The 17,371-nt window shown below is 47.3% G+C and overlaps 1 protein-coding gene across 1 annotated transcript in view; it reads right to left on the bottom strand.

Annotated features, from left to right (window-relative positions):
• tmtopsb (teleost multiple tissue opsin b) overlaps positions 1 to 17,371 on the bottom strand; it is an 85,203-nt gene that overhangs the window by 5,074 nt on the left and 62,758 nt on the right. The window contains exons 6-7 of the mRNA XM_070884051.1: positions 16,483 to 16,725; positions 15,793 to 15,847 (exon numbers count right to left, since the gene is read on the bottom strand). The gene's annotated coding sequence lies outside the window, so the exon portion shown is untranslated. The remainder of the gene's footprint in view (positions 1 to 15,792; positions 15,848 to 16,482; positions 16,726 to 17,371) is intronic.

Genomic DNA, 17,371 nt, shown 5'->3' on the forward strand with positions numbered 1-17,371 from the left:
AAAAAGGAGGGAGAGAGAAAACGGGTAATTATAGACCAGTTAGCCTGACCTCAGTAGTAGGGAAAATGTTGGAATCAATCATTAAGGATGAAATAGCAGCGCATTTGGAAAGCAGTAACAGGATCGGTCCAAGTCAGCATGGATTTATGAAAGGGAAATCATGCTTGACGAATCTTCTGGAATTTTTTGAGGCTGTAACTAGCAGAGTGGACAAGGGAGAACCAGTGGATGTGGTGTATTTGGACTTTCAAAAGGCTTTTGACAAGGTCCCGCACAAGAGATTGGTGTACAAAATCAAAGCACATGGTATTGGGGGTAATGTACTGACGTGGATGGAGAACTGGTTGGCAGGCAGGAAGCAGAAAGTCGGGATAAATGGGTCCTTTTCAGCATGGCAGGCAGTGACTACTGGAGTGCCGCAGGGCTCAGTGCTGGGACCCCAGCTCTTTACAACATAGATTAACGATTTAAATGAACGAATTGAGTGTAATATCTCCAAGTTTGCAGATGACACTAAACTGGGTGTCAGCTGTGAGGAGGACACTAAGATACTGCAGGGTAACTTGGACAGGTTAGGTGAGTGGGCAAATGCATGGCAGATGCAGTATAATGTGGATAAATGTGAGGTTATCCATTTTCGGGGCAAAAACACGAAGGCAGAATATTATCTGAATGGCAGCAGATTAGGAAAAGGGGCGGTGCAATGAGACCTGGGTGTCATGGTTCATCAGTTACTGAAAGTGGGCATGCAGGTACAGCAGGCGTGAAGAAGGCAAATGGTATGTTGGCCTTCATAGCTAGGGGATTTGAATATAGGAGCAGGGAGATCTTACTGCAGTTGTACAGGGCCTTAGTGAGGCCTCACCTGGAATATTGTGTTCAGTTTTGGTCTCCTAATCTGAGGAAGGATGTTCTTGCTATTGAGGGAGTGCAGCGAAGGTTCACCAGACTGATTCCAGGGATGGCTGGACTGTCATATGAGGAGAGGCTGGATCAACTGGGCCTTTATTCACTGGAGTTTCGAAGGATGAGAGGGGATCTCATAGAAACGTATAAAATTCTGACGGGACTGGACAGGTTAGATGCGGGAAGAATGTTCCCGATGTTGGGGAAGTCCAGAACCAGGGGACATAGTCTTAGGATAAGAGGTAGGTCATTTAGGACTGAGATGAGGAGAAACTTCTTCACTCAGAGAGTTGTTAACCTGTGGAATTCCCTGCCGCAGAGTTGTTGATGCCAGTTCATTGGATATATTCAAGAGGGAGTTAGATATGGCCCTTACAGCTAAGGGGATCAAGGGGTATGGAGAGAAAGCAGGAAAGGGGTACTGAGGGAATGATCAGCCATGATCTTATTGAATGGCGCTGCAGGCTTGAAGGGCCGAATGGCCTACTCCTGCACCTATTTTCTATGTTTCTATGTTTCTATGTTTCTATGATCCAGTCTTTCTTGACAGGTCAGTCCCGCCATCCCGGGAATCAGTCTGGTGAACCTTCGCTGCACTCCCTCAATAGCAAGAATGTCCTTCCTCAGGTTAGGAGACCAAAACTGTACACAATACTCCAGGTGTGGCCTCACCAAGGCCCTGTACAATTGTAGCAACACCTCCCTGCCCCTGTACTCAAATCCCCTCGCTATGAAGGCCAACATACCATTTGCTTTCTTAACCGCCTGCTGTACCTGCATGCCAACCTTCAATGACTGATGTACCATGACACCCAGGTCTCTTTGCACCTCCCCTTTTCCTAATCTGTCACCATTCAGATAATAGTCTGTCTCTCTGTTTTTACCACCAAAGTGGATAACCTCACATTTATCCACATTATACTTCATCTGCCATGCATTTGCCCACTCACCTAACCTATCCAAGTCGCTCTGCAGCCTCATAGCATCCTCCTCGCAGCTCACACTGCCACCCAACTTAGTGTCATCTGCAAATTTGGAGATACTACATTTAATCCCCTCGTCTAAATCATTAATGTACAGTGTAAACAGCTGGGGCCCCAGCACAGAACCTTGCGGTACCCCACTAGTCACTGCCTGCCATTCTGAAAAGTCCCCATTTACTCCTACTCTTTACTTCCTGTCTGACAACCAGTTCTTAATCCATGTCAGCATACTACCCCCAATCCCATGTGCTTTAACTTTGCACATTAATCTCTTGTGTGGGACCTTGTCGAAAGCCTTCTGAAAGTTCAAATATACCACATCAACTTGTCCACTCTACTGGAAACATCCTCAAAAAATTCCAGAAGATTTGTCAAGCATGATTTCCCTTTCACAAATCCATGCTGACTTGGACCTATCATATTACCTCTTTCCAAATGCACTGCTATGACATCCTTAATAATTGATTCCATCATTTTACCCACTACCGATGTCAGGTTGACCAGTCTATAATTCCCTGTTTTCTCTCTCCCTCCTTTTTTAAAAAGTGGGGTTACATTGGCTACCCTCCACTCCATAGGAACTGATCCAGAGTCAATGGAATGTTGGAAAATGACTGTCAATGCATCCACTATTTCCAAGGCCAACTCCTTAAGTACTCTGGGATGCAGTCCATCAAGCCCTGGGGATTTATCGGCCTTCAATCCCATCAATTTCCCCCCTCCTCAGTGAATACCGAACCAAAGTACTTGTTCAATTGGTCCGCCATTTCTTTGTTCCCTGTTATGACTTCCACTGATTCTGACTGCAGGGGACCTACGTTTGTCTTTACTAATCAGGAAGGTGAATGGAATGTTGACCTTCATTGCGAGAGGGATGGAGTACAAAAGCAGGGAGGTCCTGCTGCAACTGTACAGGGTATTGGTGAGGCCGCACCTGGAGTACTGCGTGCAGTTTTGGTCACCTTACTTAAGGAAGGATATACTAGCTTTGGAGTGGGTACAGAGACAATTCACTAGCTGATTCCGGAGATGAGGGGTTTACCTTATGATGATTGATAGATTGAGTAGACTGGGTCTTTACTCGTTGGAGTTCAGAAGGATGAGGGGTGATCTTAGAGAAACATTTAAAATAATGAAAGGGATAGACAGGATAAAGGCAGAGAGGTTGTTTCCACTGGTCGGGGAGACTAGAACTAGGGGGCCCAGCCTCAAAATACGGGGGAGCCAATTTAAAACCAAGTTGAGAAGGAATTTCTTCTCCCAGAGAGTTTTGAATCTGTGGAATTCTCTGCCCAAGGAAGCAGTTGAGGCTAGCTCATTGAATGTATTCAAATCACAGATAGATACATTTATAACCAATAAGGGAATTAAGGGTTATGGGAAGCGGGCGGGTAAGTGGAGCTGAGTCCACGGCCAGTTCAGCCATGATCTTGTTGAATGGCAGAGCAAGCTCGAGGGGCTAGATGGCCTACTCCTGTTACTAATTCTTATGTTCTTATGTTCTTATTAATGTTGGGGAAGTCCAGAACCAGGGGTCACAGTCTAAGGATAAGGGGTAAGCCATTTAGGACCGAGATGAGGAGAAACTTCTTCACCCAGAGAGTGGTGAACCTGTGAAATTCTCTGCCACAGAAAGTTGTTGAGGCCAATTCACTAAATATATTCAAAAAGGAGTTAGATGTAGTCCTTACTACTAGGGGGATCAAGGGGTATGGCGAGAAAGCAGGAATGGGGTACTGAAGTTGCATGTTCAAGCATGAACTCATTGAATGGCGGTGCAGGCTCGAAGGGCCGAATGGCCTACTCCTGCACCTATTTTCTATGTTTCTATGTTTCTATTAAGTTCACAGATAGAGAAATTTAATCCAGTCATTCCCATGCATTGTAATATAGCAGTAAAATTTCAACCCCAGAGTGCACATAACAAATAGGGATTAACATTGATGTGAGAATCTTTAGCAATATTGTGGTCATTCCTGTATACATTTATTTTTGTGTATAGCCTGTTACTCAGAGGGACTGGGCAGAGAGATAAAAATAGTCTGAAGATTGTGAGATAGAACCAGGAGAAGAAGAAAAAGATGAATGAAAAAAAATAGATCCCTTGCAGTCAGGTTCAGGTGAATTTATAATCGGGTACAAAGATATGGCAGACCAGTTAAACAAATACTTTGGTTCTGTCTTCACGAAGGAAGACACAAATAACCTTCCGGAAATACTAGAGGACCGAGGGTCGAGTGAGAAGTGAAATCCTTATTAGGCAGGAAATTGTGTTAGGGAAATTGATGGGATTGAAGGCCGATAAATCCCCGGGGCCTGATAGTCTGCATCCCAGAGTAATTAAGGAAGTAGCCCTAGAAATAGTGGATGCATTGGTGATCATTTTCCAACAGTCTATTGACTCTGGATCGGTTCCTATGGACTGGAGGGTAGCTAATGTAACACCACTTTTTAAGAAAGGAGGGAGAGAGAAAATGGGTAATTATAGACCGGTTAGCCTGACATCAGTAGTGGGGAAAATGTTGCAATCAATTATTAAAGATGAAATAGCAGCACATTTGGAAAGCAGTGATGGGATTGGTCCAAGTCAGCATGGATTTATGAAAGGGAAATCCTGCTTGACAAATCTTCTAGAATTTTTTGAGGATGTAACTGGTAGAGTGGACAAGGGAGAACCAGTGGATGTGGTGTATTTGGACTTTCAAAAGGCTTTTGACAAGATCCCACACAAGAGATTGGTGTGCAAAATTAAAGCACATGGTATTGGGGGTAATGTACTGATGTAGATAGAGAACTGGTTAGCAGACAGGAAGCAGAGAGTTGGGATAAACGGGTCCTTTTCAGAATGGCAGGCAGTGACTAGTGGGGTGCCGCAGGGCTCAGTGCTGGGACCCCAGCTATTTAAATATACATCAATGATTTAGACGAAGGAATTGAGTGTAATATCTCCAAGTTTGCAGATGACACTAAGCTGGGCGGTGTGACCTGTGAGGAGGATGCTAAGAGGCTGCAGCGTGACTTGGACAGGTTAGATGAGTGGACAAATGCATGGCAGATGCAGTATAATGTGGATAAATGTGAGGTTATTCACTTTGGTGGCAAAAACACGAAGGCAGAATATTATCTGAATGGCGGCAGATTAGGAAAAGGGGAGGTGCAATGAGACCTGGGTGTCATGGTACATCAGTTGTTGAAAGTTGGCATGCAGGTACAGCAGGCGGTGAAAAAGGCAAATAGTATGTTGGCCTTCATAGCTAGGGGACTTGAGTATAGGAGCAGGGAGGTCTTACTGCAGTTGTACAGGGCTTTGGTGAGGCCTCACCTCGAATATTGTGTTCAGTTTTGGTCTCCTAATCTGAGGAAGGACGTTCTTGCTATTGAGGGAGTGCAGTGAAGGTTCACCAGACTGATTCCCGGGCTGGCAGGACTGACATATGAGGATAGACTGGATCGACTGGGCCTGTATTCACTGGAGTTTAGAAAGATGAGAGGGGATCTCATAGAAACATATAAAATTCTGACGGGACTGGACAGGTTAGATGCAGGAAGAATGTTCCCGTTATTGGGAAAGTCCAGAACCAGGGGATAAAGGGTAAGCCATTTAGGACTGAGATGAGGAGAAATTTCTTCACTCAGAAACCTGTTAACCTGTGGAATTCCCTACCGCAGAGAGTTGTTGATGCCAGTTCATTGGATATATTTAAGAGGGAGTTAGATATGGCCCTTACGGCTAAAGGGATCGAGAGAAAGCAGGAAAGGGGTACTAAGGTGAATGATCAGCCATGATCTTATTGAATGGTGATGCAAGCTCGAAGGGCCAAATGGCCTACTTCTGCACCTATTTTCTATGTTTCTGTGGCCCCAAGTTTCCACATGATTTGCTCCTGATTTTTAGGAGCAACTGGTGTAGAACGGAGTATCTTAGAAATCGGAATTCTCGTCATTTAGTTTGCTCCAGTTCTCGTCAGTTAAAACAGTTTCACTTTGGAACAGAATTTTTTTTTCAAAAGGGGGCGTGTCCGGCCACTTACGCCTGTTTTCAAAGTTTCGTCAGTGAAAACTTACTCCAAACTAACTTAGAATGGAGTAAGTGAATATTTTTGTACGCTCGAAAAAACCTTGTCTACACTTTAGAAAATCAGGCGTAGGTTACAAATCAGGCATAGGGAATGGTGGGGGGTTGTTTAAAGGGAAGTTTACAAACATTAAACACTTCAGTTTTACAAATAAAGAGCCATCATCAATAATAAATGATAAATACATCAATAAATCAACCAATAAATCAATCAAAAAAAATTAACAAGAAATAATTTTTAAAAAAATCAATAAATAAAACATTTTCTACTTACCGACTGCAGCACCGGGAGCCCTCCAACAGCGTGCTGGGATGCTCCCCTCAGTGTGTCTCTGTCAGTGTCTCTATCTCTCTGTCTGTCTGTGTGTGCCTCTCATTCTCTGTCTGTCAGTGTCTGTGTTTCTGACAGCGAGGGGGGTAGAGGGAGAGAGGGGGGGAGCAGAGGGAGGGATGGGGGAGAAGGGAGAGGGGGGAGAACGGGGAGGGATGAGGAGAAGGGGGAGGAATGGGGGAGAGGGGGGAAGGGGGAGAAGGGGATAAAGGGGGGAAGGGGGAGAAAGGAGATGGGGGGAAAGGAGATGGGGGTGGAGAAGGACATTAGGGGGGGTGAAGGAGATTGGGGGGAAGGATATTGGGGGGGGAAGGAGATTGGGGGGGAAGGAGATTGGGGGGGGGAAGGAGATTGGGGGGGAAGGAGATTGGGGAGGGGAAGGAGATTGGGGGGAGAAGGAGATTGGGGGGAGAAGGAGATTGGGGGGGGGAAGGAGACTGGGGGGGGAAAGGAGGAGGGAGGCTGAATGGGCCGGGCCCAAGACTTCGGGCAGGGCCCGTCCCCAGCACCAGATTTACAGGTAGGTGGCGTTGGGTCGGGTCGGGGGGGGGGGGTGGTGGGAGGGAGGTCGGTTTGGTTCGGGTCGGGGGGAGGGAGGGAGGGAGAGGGAGGTCAGGTCGGGGGGAGGGAGGTCAGGTCGGGGCGAGGGAGTTCAGGTCGGGGGGAGGGAGGTAAGGTCGGGTCCGGTCTGGGGGCGGGGGGGGGGAGCGGGTGTCGGGTCCGGTCCGGGGGCGGGGGTGGGGGGAGCGGGTGTCAGGTCCGGTCTGGGGACGGGGGGGCGGGGGTGGGGGGAGGAGCGGGTGTCGGGTCCGGTCCGGGGGCGGGGGGCTGGGGGGGAGCGGGTGTCGGGTCCGGTCCGGAGGCAGGAAGCGGGAGTCGGGTCGGGTCGGGAGGAAGCAGGAGCTGGCCATGGGAGGAGCCTTATTCACAGCCCCAGTGATGCCATTCGGCCAGGGCTAGGGGATGCATGCTTTGGGCCCCTCCCACACAGTTTCGGGCTCCTGGAGCTACTGCACATGCGCGCCCACTGTAGCGCGCATGTGCAGAGGTCCCGGCACTGTTTTCAGCGCAGGGACCTGGCTCCGCCCCCTACAGCTCCCGCTGCGCTGCCAGAGAACCTGCAGGGAGGTGGAGAATCTGGAGGGTTTTTTTAAGCGCACTTTGTGGCACGAAAAACGGGCGTCCAGGTCGGGACTGCGCCGTTCTAGGCGCGGCTCGAAACTTGGGCCCTATGTTTCTAATATAACGAAGAGACTAAATAGACAGCCAAGTAAGAAAGAAAGTGTGTAGAAACAAAAAAATGGCAGATTTAGAAAAATGAACAGTGATAACTGAGAAATACATAAAGAGACTGCAAGAGAAAGAATGAGAAAGAAACTTAACACAATCTGGGGGGAAAAGTACAATGAGAGCAACATGGAAAGGACATATAAAAGAAAAGAAAGCAGATGAGTTCATGAACAAGTGAATGTTTAAAATGAGTAAAAGATAGGCAGGGACATATGGGGGAGGAAGAAAGTGGAAAAAATAAATATACATCAAAGATTGTTTGTAAAAGAGTGAGGGATAGAGACAGACACACCATAGGGAACGATTCATCTGATTCTGGAAACAGGCTTCATTACAGAGTGGGATTAGGCCAGGTTATTATTTTATGGATGACGGTACATAACTTGCTGTTTTGAAATGTTTCAAATTTGATTTTTTTATGATGTGACTTTTCTTCAAAGAGCTCTAATAAAATATTTATCCAGCCATTTTCTTCTGTGCATTTGCTTTAACAAATCTGTAAAGTTGTTTAAAAATGAGTTGATGGATTCATTAAAATTGAGACAAAGTGGAAAATATCAGGGAGCCGAAATGACCCCTTCCCTTCAGGCCTGTACTGCCGGAAATTGGCAGCCATGCTGCAGAGCGGCATGGCTGCCGATTTTTCGTGAAATAGACGCCATTTTGAAAATTCCGCTCCTACGGTATCCCGGCGGTGACTGCTCCGCTGCTACCGATCCATCCGAAGTGCATCATCAGAGCGCGCACCGCCGATGTTCCACCCCGGTTACGAAATTTCACGGAGAAAGTCTTGCTGCCGCCGCTCGGTGCCCAAAGAAACATTTTCTGCCGCTTGGCTTGGAGTTTTTCTAAAATGGAGGACCTACTGCCCTTTTAAAAAAAAAATCGGCCGACTGCCATATCAGGCCGACAATTATGCCCCTGGTTTCAACCGGGCCACCAACAGGCAACCTGGCATCCCCTCTTGGGTGGCAGGCTGCTGGCCCGACCGAAACCTTCGCTGGTGGCCCAGTGGACCACCAGTGGACTTCAAGAATCGCAGAGGCTCTCCCCTTTAAGTGAAGGGGAGAGACGTGGTGACGCGCCTGCGCAATGATGTCGCTGATGAGTGACAGCACGGACACTCAGCCCGCTCCCCACTTCCATCCCTCTCGAGAGCGAACTTCCGTTCACCGCTGCATTTGCGTCCCCATTATGACCGAATTCCGGGCCGTTCGAAAAAAAAAGGACAAAGAGTGGAATTCCGTTCAAGGGGCCATTGCATTCACCGTGCTGGTAAAAACTGAAACAGGGTAAGTAAGGTGGGGGGCAATTTCAGCCCCCAGGTTTCTTGACCAGTGTCATGTATGTAATTTTCATGTAACTGTAACCTTTATGTAACAACACTGTACACTGTATATACCTAAGAAATGCACACCTTGACCACAGGGGGTTAACTTGTGGGAGACACTCCTCACCTGGTCATCCAGGAATATAAAGGGAGGTACCACACAGGGTCAGCACTCCTTGGTCCTGTGAATAAAGGTACAGGTCACAGAGTGACCTTGTCTCCAGTATGTGCCTCGTGTTGATTTGCAGTAGAGTGTAAGGACTAAACATTTGGTGACGAGAAACAGGAATCAACGACTCACGAGAATGACCACCGGTAGCACAAAGGAACGGTACTGTGTTGGTGAGGACTGGGCCGATTTTGTTGAGAGGTTCCAGCAGAGCTTTGTCACGAAGGATTGGCTGGGAGAGCAGCGGCTGACAAGCGAAGTGTGCATCTACTGACCAGCTGTGGACCTAAGACGTACGCGCTGATGAAAGACCTGCTCGCACCCGAGAAGCCGGCGGACAAGACCTTTGAGGAGCTCAGCAAATTGATCGGTGAGCATCTCAAACCGGCGAGCAGTATACACATGGCCCGACACCATTTCTATACGCACCAACGTCGGGAAGCGCAGAGCAGAGTCTTTGTTGCGGACCTTCGGCGCTTGGCCAGCCTCTGTAAGTTCACAGACGCCTGCAGGGGGGAGATGTTGCAGGATTTCTTCATTGAGGGCATTGGTCATGCGGGATTTTTAGGAAGCTAATTGAGACCAAGGACTTGACCTTGGAAGCAGCGACGTTGATGGCTCAAACCTTCATGGCAGGGGAGGAGGAAACCAAGATCATATATGCGCGCAACTCTGCTCCCAACATGGCGATGGAGCAGGGAGTTAACATGGTAAATGCGACTCAGAACCCCGCAGGCAGGCAAGGGCAATTCGACACCAACCAGGCAGTAACAGACTATAGGGTGGGTCCTCAACAGAGACAATGGCAGGTCGAACAGGCAATTACACCATCACAAGGGACAATACGTCCCGTGATGGGGCCATTGACACCCACTAACAGAGTGCTCAAGAGTAATCAAAGAGACAATCAGAGAGGAATGTCTGGTAACAGCTCTTTTGTTCACAACAATCTCAGCTCATGCTGGAGGTGCGCGGGCAGACATGCTGCGAAAACCTGCAGGTTTCAACAATTTATCAGCAGAAATTGTAACTTCAGTGGACATTTGGCCAGAATGTGCAGGAACTGCGAGGCTGGTTTATGAAGCGGATGAACCACAAGAGGGGTCTGCAAGGCAGGGTTATGCTTGGGACACAGCAATGGACGCTGAAGTTCAGCGGGTTCAGGTGGCAAACATCCACAGCTCATACACAAAAACGCCACCTATGATGATGAGAGTACTGTTAAACGGCATCCCGGTACACATGGAGCTGGATACAGGAGCCAACCAGTCACTTATGAGTGTCCAACAATTTGAGAAACTATGGCCACTCAGAGCTAGCAGATCCAAACTAGAACACATTGACACGCAATTATGGACATACACCAAAGAGATCATCCCAGTGCCAGGCAGTGCAATGTTGGTGGTCACACATAATGGATCAGAGAACCGGCTGCAACTCTGGACTGTCCTGGGAAATGGTCCCGCGCTTTTGGGGAGGAGCTGGCTAGCCGAGATGAATTGGAAATGGGGGAATGTGCACGCCATTTCATCTGTGGAGCGAAGTTCATGCTCACAGGTCCTACAAAAATTTGAGTCACTATTTCAACCTGGTGTCGGTACATTCAATGGTACGAAAGTAGTGATACGCATCACCCCGGACGCCAGACTGTGCCGTATGTGATGCGGGAGAAAATTGAGAGTGAGTTGGACAGGTTGCGAAGGGAGGGCATAATTTCGCCCGTTGAATTCAGCAACTGGGCAAGTCCCATCGTCACTGTCCTAAAAACGGATGGCTCGGTCAAGATCTGTGGTGACTACAAGGCCACTATCAACCGAGTGTCACTACAAGACCAATACCCGCTTCAGAGAGCCGAGGATCTTTTTGCCACGCTGGCAGAGGCGGCAAGCTGTTTACCAAATTGGACCTCACTTCGGCCTACATATGGCCATAATATGGTGGAATTCTGCATTAGGATGGAGAATGAAACAGTTAATTCAGAGACCATGGTCCAGAACTTAAAGAAGGGTAACTTTGAAGGTATGAGCCATGAATTGGCTAGGATAGATTGGCGAATGATACTTAAGGGGTTGACTGTGGATGGGCAATGGCAGACATTTAGAGACCGCATGGATGAACTACAACAATTGTACATTCCTGTCTGGCGTAAAAATAAAAAAGGGAAGGTGGCTCAACCGTGGCTATCAAGGGAAATCAGGGATATATTAAAGCCAAGGAAGTGGCATACAAATTGGCCAGAAATAGCAGCGAACCCGGGGACTGGGAGAAATTTAGAACTCAGCAGAGGAGGACAAAGGGTTTGATTAGGGCAGGGAAAATGGAGTACGAGAAGAGGCTTGCAGGGAACATTAAGATGGATTGCAAAAGTTTCTATAGATATGTAAAGAGAAAAAGGTTAGTAAAGACAAACGTAGGTCCCCTGCAGTCAGAATCAGGGAAAGTCATAACGGGGAACAAAGAAATGGCAGACCAATTGAACAAGTACTTTGGTTCGGTATTCACTAAGGAGGACACAAACAACCTTCCGGATATAAAATGGGCCAGAGGGTCTAGTAAGGAGGAGGAACTGAGGGAAATCCTTATTAGTCAGGAAATTGTATTGGGGAAATTGATGGGATTGAAGGCCGATAAATCCCCAGGGCCTGATGGACTGCATCCCAGAGTACTTAAGGAGGTGGCCTTGGAAATAGCGGATGCATTGACAGTCATTTTCCATCATTCCATTGACTCTGGATCAGTTCCTATTGAGTGGAGGGTAGCCAAGGTAACCCCACTTTTTAAAAAAGGAGGGAGAGAGAAAACAGGGAATTATAGACTGGTCAGCCTGACCTCAGTAGTGGGTAAAATGATGGAATCAATTATTAAGGATGTCATAGCAGAGCATTTGGAAAGAGGTGACATGATAGGTCCAAGTCAGCATGGATTTGTGAAAGGGAAATCATGCTTGACAAATCTTCTGGAATTTTTTGAGGATGTTTCCAGTAGAGTGGACAAGTTGATGTGGTATATTTGGACTTTCAGAAGGCTTTCGACAAGGTCCCACACAAGAGATTAATGTGCAAAGTTAAAGCACATGGGATTGGGGGTAGTGTGCTGACATGGATTGAGAACTGGTTGTCAGACAGGAAGCAAAGAGTAGGAGTAAATGGATACTTTTCAGAATGGCAGGCAGTGACTAGTGGGGTACCGCAAGGTTCTGTGCTGGGGCCCCAGCTGTTTACACTGTACATTAATGATTTAGATGAGGGGATTAAATATAGTATCTCCAAATTTGCAGATGACACTAAGTTGGATGGCAGTGTGAGCTGCGAGGAGGATGCTATGAGGCTGCAGAGTGACTTGGATAGGTTAGGTGAGTGGGCAAATGCATGGCAGATGAAGAATAATGTGGATAAATGTGAGGTTATCCACTTTGGTGGTAAAAACAGAGAGACAGACTATTATCTGAATGGTGACAGATTAGGAAAAGGGGAGGTGCAACAAGACCTGGGTGTCATGGTACATCAGTCATTGAAGGTTGGCATGCAGGTACAGCAGGCGGTTAAGAAAGCAAATGGCATGTTGGCCTTCATAGCGAGGGAATTTGAGTACAGGGGCAGGGAGGTGTTGCTACAGTTGTACAGGGCCTTGGTGAGGCCACACCTGGAGTATTGTGTACAGTTTTGGTCTCCTAACTTGAGGAAGGACATTCTTGCTATTGAGGGAGTGCAGCGAAGGTTCACCAGACTGATTCCCGGGATGGCGGGACTGACCTATCAAGAAAGACTGGATCAACTGGGCTTGTATTCACTGGAGTTCAGAAGAATGAGAGGGGACCTCATCGAAACGTTTAAAATTCTGATGGGTTCAGACAGGTTAGATGCAGGAAGAATGTTCCCAATGTTGGGGAAGTCCAGAACCAGGGGTCACAGTCTAAGGATAAGGGGTAAGCCATTTAGGTCCGAGATGAGGAGAAACTTCTTCACCCAGAGAGTGGTGAACCTGTGGAATTCTCTACCACAGAAAGTTGTTGAGGCCAATTCACTAAATATATTCAAAAAGGAGTTGGATGAAGTCCTTACTACTAGGGGGATCAAGGGGTATGGCGAGAAAGCAGGAATGGGGTACTGAAGTTCCATGTTTAGCCATGAACTCATTGAATGGCGGTGCAGGCTGGAAGGGCCAAATGGCCTACTCCTGCACCTATTTTTCTATGTTTCTATACATGACCCAAGAACTGGCCGATGAATCCAAGCTACTGACCACCATCACCACACACAAGGGGCTGTTTGTTTACAACAGGTGTCCGTTTGGCATTCGTTCAGCAGCCGCTATCTTTCAAAGGGACATGGAAAGCCTGCTCAACTCTATCCCTGGAACAATCGTATTTCAGGACGACATCCTTATCACGGGTCGAGACACCGAGGAACACCTCCACAACCTGGAGGAGGTGCTACACCGACTGGACTGGGTAGGCCTGCGACTAAAGAAGTCCAAGTGTGTGTTTTTGGCCCCAGAGGTCGAGTTTTTGGGCAGGAGGGTTGCCGCAGACGGGATCCGGTCTACCGAATCCAAAGCGGAGGCGATCTTTCGCGCGCTCAGACCCGGCAACACATCGGAGTTGCGTTCATTTCTGGGACTATTGAAGTATTTCGGTAACTTTCTGCCGAACTTAAGCACATTGTTGGAGCCGCTACACGTGCTCCTGCGTAAGGGTTGCGATTGGTTTTTGGGGGACTGTCAGGAACGGGCTTTCAATCGGGTGCAGAACCTGCTCTGTTCTAACAAACTGTTGACTCTGTACAACTCCTGTAAGAAATTGGTTTTGACATGTAATGCATCATCCTATGGGATTGGGTGTGTGTTGCAGCAGAGTAATGATGAGGGCCAACTCCAACCTGTGGCTTATGCTTCCAGGTCACTCTCCCAAGCAGAAAGGGGATATGGGATGGTTGAAAAGAAAGCACTCGCATGTGTCTACGGGGTGAAAAAGATGCACCAGTACCTTTTTGGCAGAAGGCTCGAGTTAGAAACGGACCACAAGCCGTTAACATCCCTGTTGTCCGACAGCAAAGCTGTCAATGCTAATGCGTCAGCTCGCATACAGCAATGCGCTCTCACACTGGCTGCGTATGACTACACCATATGGCACCAGCCAGGCACCGAAAATTGCTCTGACGCGCTCAGCAGGCTTCCACTGGCCACCACTGATGGGGCAGCGGAGCAAAGCACTGAGATGGTCATGGCTGTCGATGCTTTCGACAGCGCAGGCTCCCCCATCACAGCCCACCAGATGAAAGCCTGGACAAACAGAGATCCCCTCCTATCCTTGATTAAGAAATGTGTCCTTACGGAGCATGCCCTGAAGAGGTCAAACCATTTCACAGACGGATGGATGAACTCTCCATCCAAGCCGACTGCCTACTATGGGGCAGCCGGGTAGTCATGCCCCAGAAGGGAAGGGAAGCATTCATCAGGGAACTCCACAGCGAGTACCCAGGCATTGTGCTTATGAAGGCCATTGCCCGATCACATGTATGGTGGCCGGGAATTGATGCAGACCTGGAACACTGTATTCGCAGGTGCACGACGTGTGCCCAGCTGGACAATGCCCCCAAGGAGGCCCCACTCAGCCCGTGGCCCTGGCCCACCAAGCCATGGTCACATATTCACGTGGACTATGCGGGCCCGTCCATGGGGAAAATGTTACTCATTTTTGTTGATTCGTACTCGAAATGGATCGAGTGCATCATATTGAATTCGTGCACGACATCCACCACAGTGGAGAGTCTGCGTGCAGTCTTTGCAACCCACGGCTTGCCAGACATCCTGGTTAGCGACAACAGCCCATGCTTCACTAGCTATGAATTCCGGGTGTTCATGTCGGGTAATGGCATCAAACATGTCAGGACAGCACCGTTCAAGCCGGCTTCCAATGGTCAGGCGGAACGTGCGGTCCAAATTATAAAACAAGGCATGCTCCGGATTCAAGGACCCTCCCTTCAATGCCGCCTATCACGCCTCCTGCTGGCCTATAGGTCCCGACCGCATTCGCTCACGGGAGTACCGCCAGCAGAACTACTCATGAAACGTACACTTAAAACTCGGCTGCCTCTCATTCATCCAGTCCTGTCAGACATTGTTGAGGGCAAGCGCCAGTCCCAAAATGAGTGTCATGACCATAACTCAAAGGGGAGATGTATAGAAATCGATGAGCCTGTATTTGTTCATTAATCACGCCTTGGGGCCCAAGTGGCTTGAGGGTACTGTAGTTGGTAAAGAGGGGAATAGGGTCATAGTGGTCAGACTTAACAATGGACAGATATGCCGCAAGCATCTGGACCAAGTAAAAAAAAGGTTCAGCATGGACACTGAGGAACCTGGGGAAAATCATGAGATGCTGCCCACACCACCGCCAGTGAATGAGCAACAAGAACATTCAGCAGCATGCACAGTCCCTGCGGCCAGCCCGGACGAGCCGGAATCACCACAGGTGACAAAGATGCATTCCAAGGCTCAACAACCAAAGCCCCAACTGCGGCGCTCCACGAGAGAATGTCGACCGCCTGAAAGACTCAATCTTTGACCTAAAGACGTTGGGGGGAGGTGATGTCATGTATGTAATCTTCATGTAACTGTAACCTTCATGTAACAACACTGTACACTGTATACACCTAAGAAATGCAAACCTTGATCACAGGGGGTGAACTTGTGGGAGACACTCCTCACCTGGTCATCCAGGTATATGAAGGGAGGTCCTACGCAGGGTCAGCACTCCTTGGTCCTGTGAATAAAGGTACAGGTCACAGAGTGAACTTGTCTCCAGTGTGTGCCTTGTGTTGATTTGCAGTAGAGTGAAAGGACATAACAACCAGCTTTCATGATAGTTACATTATGAGATACCATAGGAAGTAGAATAACAGCAGCACACAATATATGGAGACAGCTGTGCAAACTACAGACAGAGGTTCTATCATCTGCCTCTTTAATTTATCTACTTTACCTTTCAATAGCCTCTGTTCTTATAACTCACTCCAAGGTATCCAGTATTTTATAAGTAAGGGCACCAGGGCAATAAATTACATTTTGATTGAGCAACTTTAAAAAAAAGCAAACTGAATCTATTGTTTAACTTGGAATGGGAGAGCCAACCATGGTTCGGTTCCTCAATGTCCAAAAGTTTCATTGGTACATGAGGACATCCTGACACAAAGGGATTTTACACTATGTACTTTTCAACCATCACTCAGAAAGTCTCGTCATTCATTTTATATTTCATCCTGGTTGGTGTTACAGGCTGTTTAGCTTTTAGCAGCCTTGGGCTCACTATAATTCCCATAGGAACCTTGGAGGGAAGCTCCTTACAAAGCAGTATTAAAATGCCTGGAGTTGCCATCAGAAGTTTTCATTTAATCATACCACTATGTATACTGATGGCTTTGAAGCTTCACATGCAAGTTCTTTGCCTATGCCTCCTTCAATGCTATCAGACCGGTTTTGAGTGACTGTTGAGCTTTGAGATGTAGAGGGCTTTATGAAGCTGGTGTTGTTGTAGTTCCTTCGGCTGTTGCGGCCATCTTTTGTAATCTTCGAGAGACTTCTGGTGCTTAAATCCACAGGCGAGTTCTGGCAGAGCTAAAGTGCTTTAAAACATCTGTAGAACTAGAGAGATTTAAATAAATGATTAGAATTAAACCTTCAGTAGTTAGTAAAATTAATGCTTTGTTACTGACAGAGATTATAAAATAATCAAATTTGGCAGTCATACAAAAAGACCTGCGACACAAGTTAAAATGTTAGTAAATGCATAATTGAATCCTTTAGCTCTTCCCATTATACACTTTATAGCACAAACAATGATTTTTAGTTTAATATTTGTTTGATTTTGCATTCTTTTAGATTGCTTTGAAAAGGATGTAGAGGGTGTAAAAGGCTAGACTAATTCCCAGTTGAAAGCATCTTAGTTATCAAGATAGGCTAAAATAGTTGGAACTCGACAATTTAGAGAAGCATAGACTTAGAGGTGATCTGATTGAGGTTTATAAGACAATGAAGGGAATAGATTATGTTCCAGTTGACAGTTTGTTTCAATTAAATCGTTTAGGGAGGACCAGGGGGTCACAAATGTAAGTTGTATAGTGCTAGATCTAGGTTAGATGTCAGGAGCTGGTTCTGGTCCCAGAGAATAGTGGACCTCTGGAACAAGCTGCCATCTCGTGCAGTGGATGCTGATTCATTGAATTCCTTCAAGCAGGAGCTGGACCTATTTCTGGCTGGGACAAGGATTGCCTCAAGCTAGGTGCTGCAG

This window comes from Pristiophorus japonicus, chromosome 6, assembly GCF_044704955.1.
Source record: "Pristiophorus japonicus isolate sPriJap1 chromosome 6, sPriJap1.hap1, whole genome shotgun sequence".
NCBI lineage: Eukaryota > Metazoa > Chordata > Chondrichthyes > Pristiophoridae > Pristiophorus > Pristiophorus japonicus.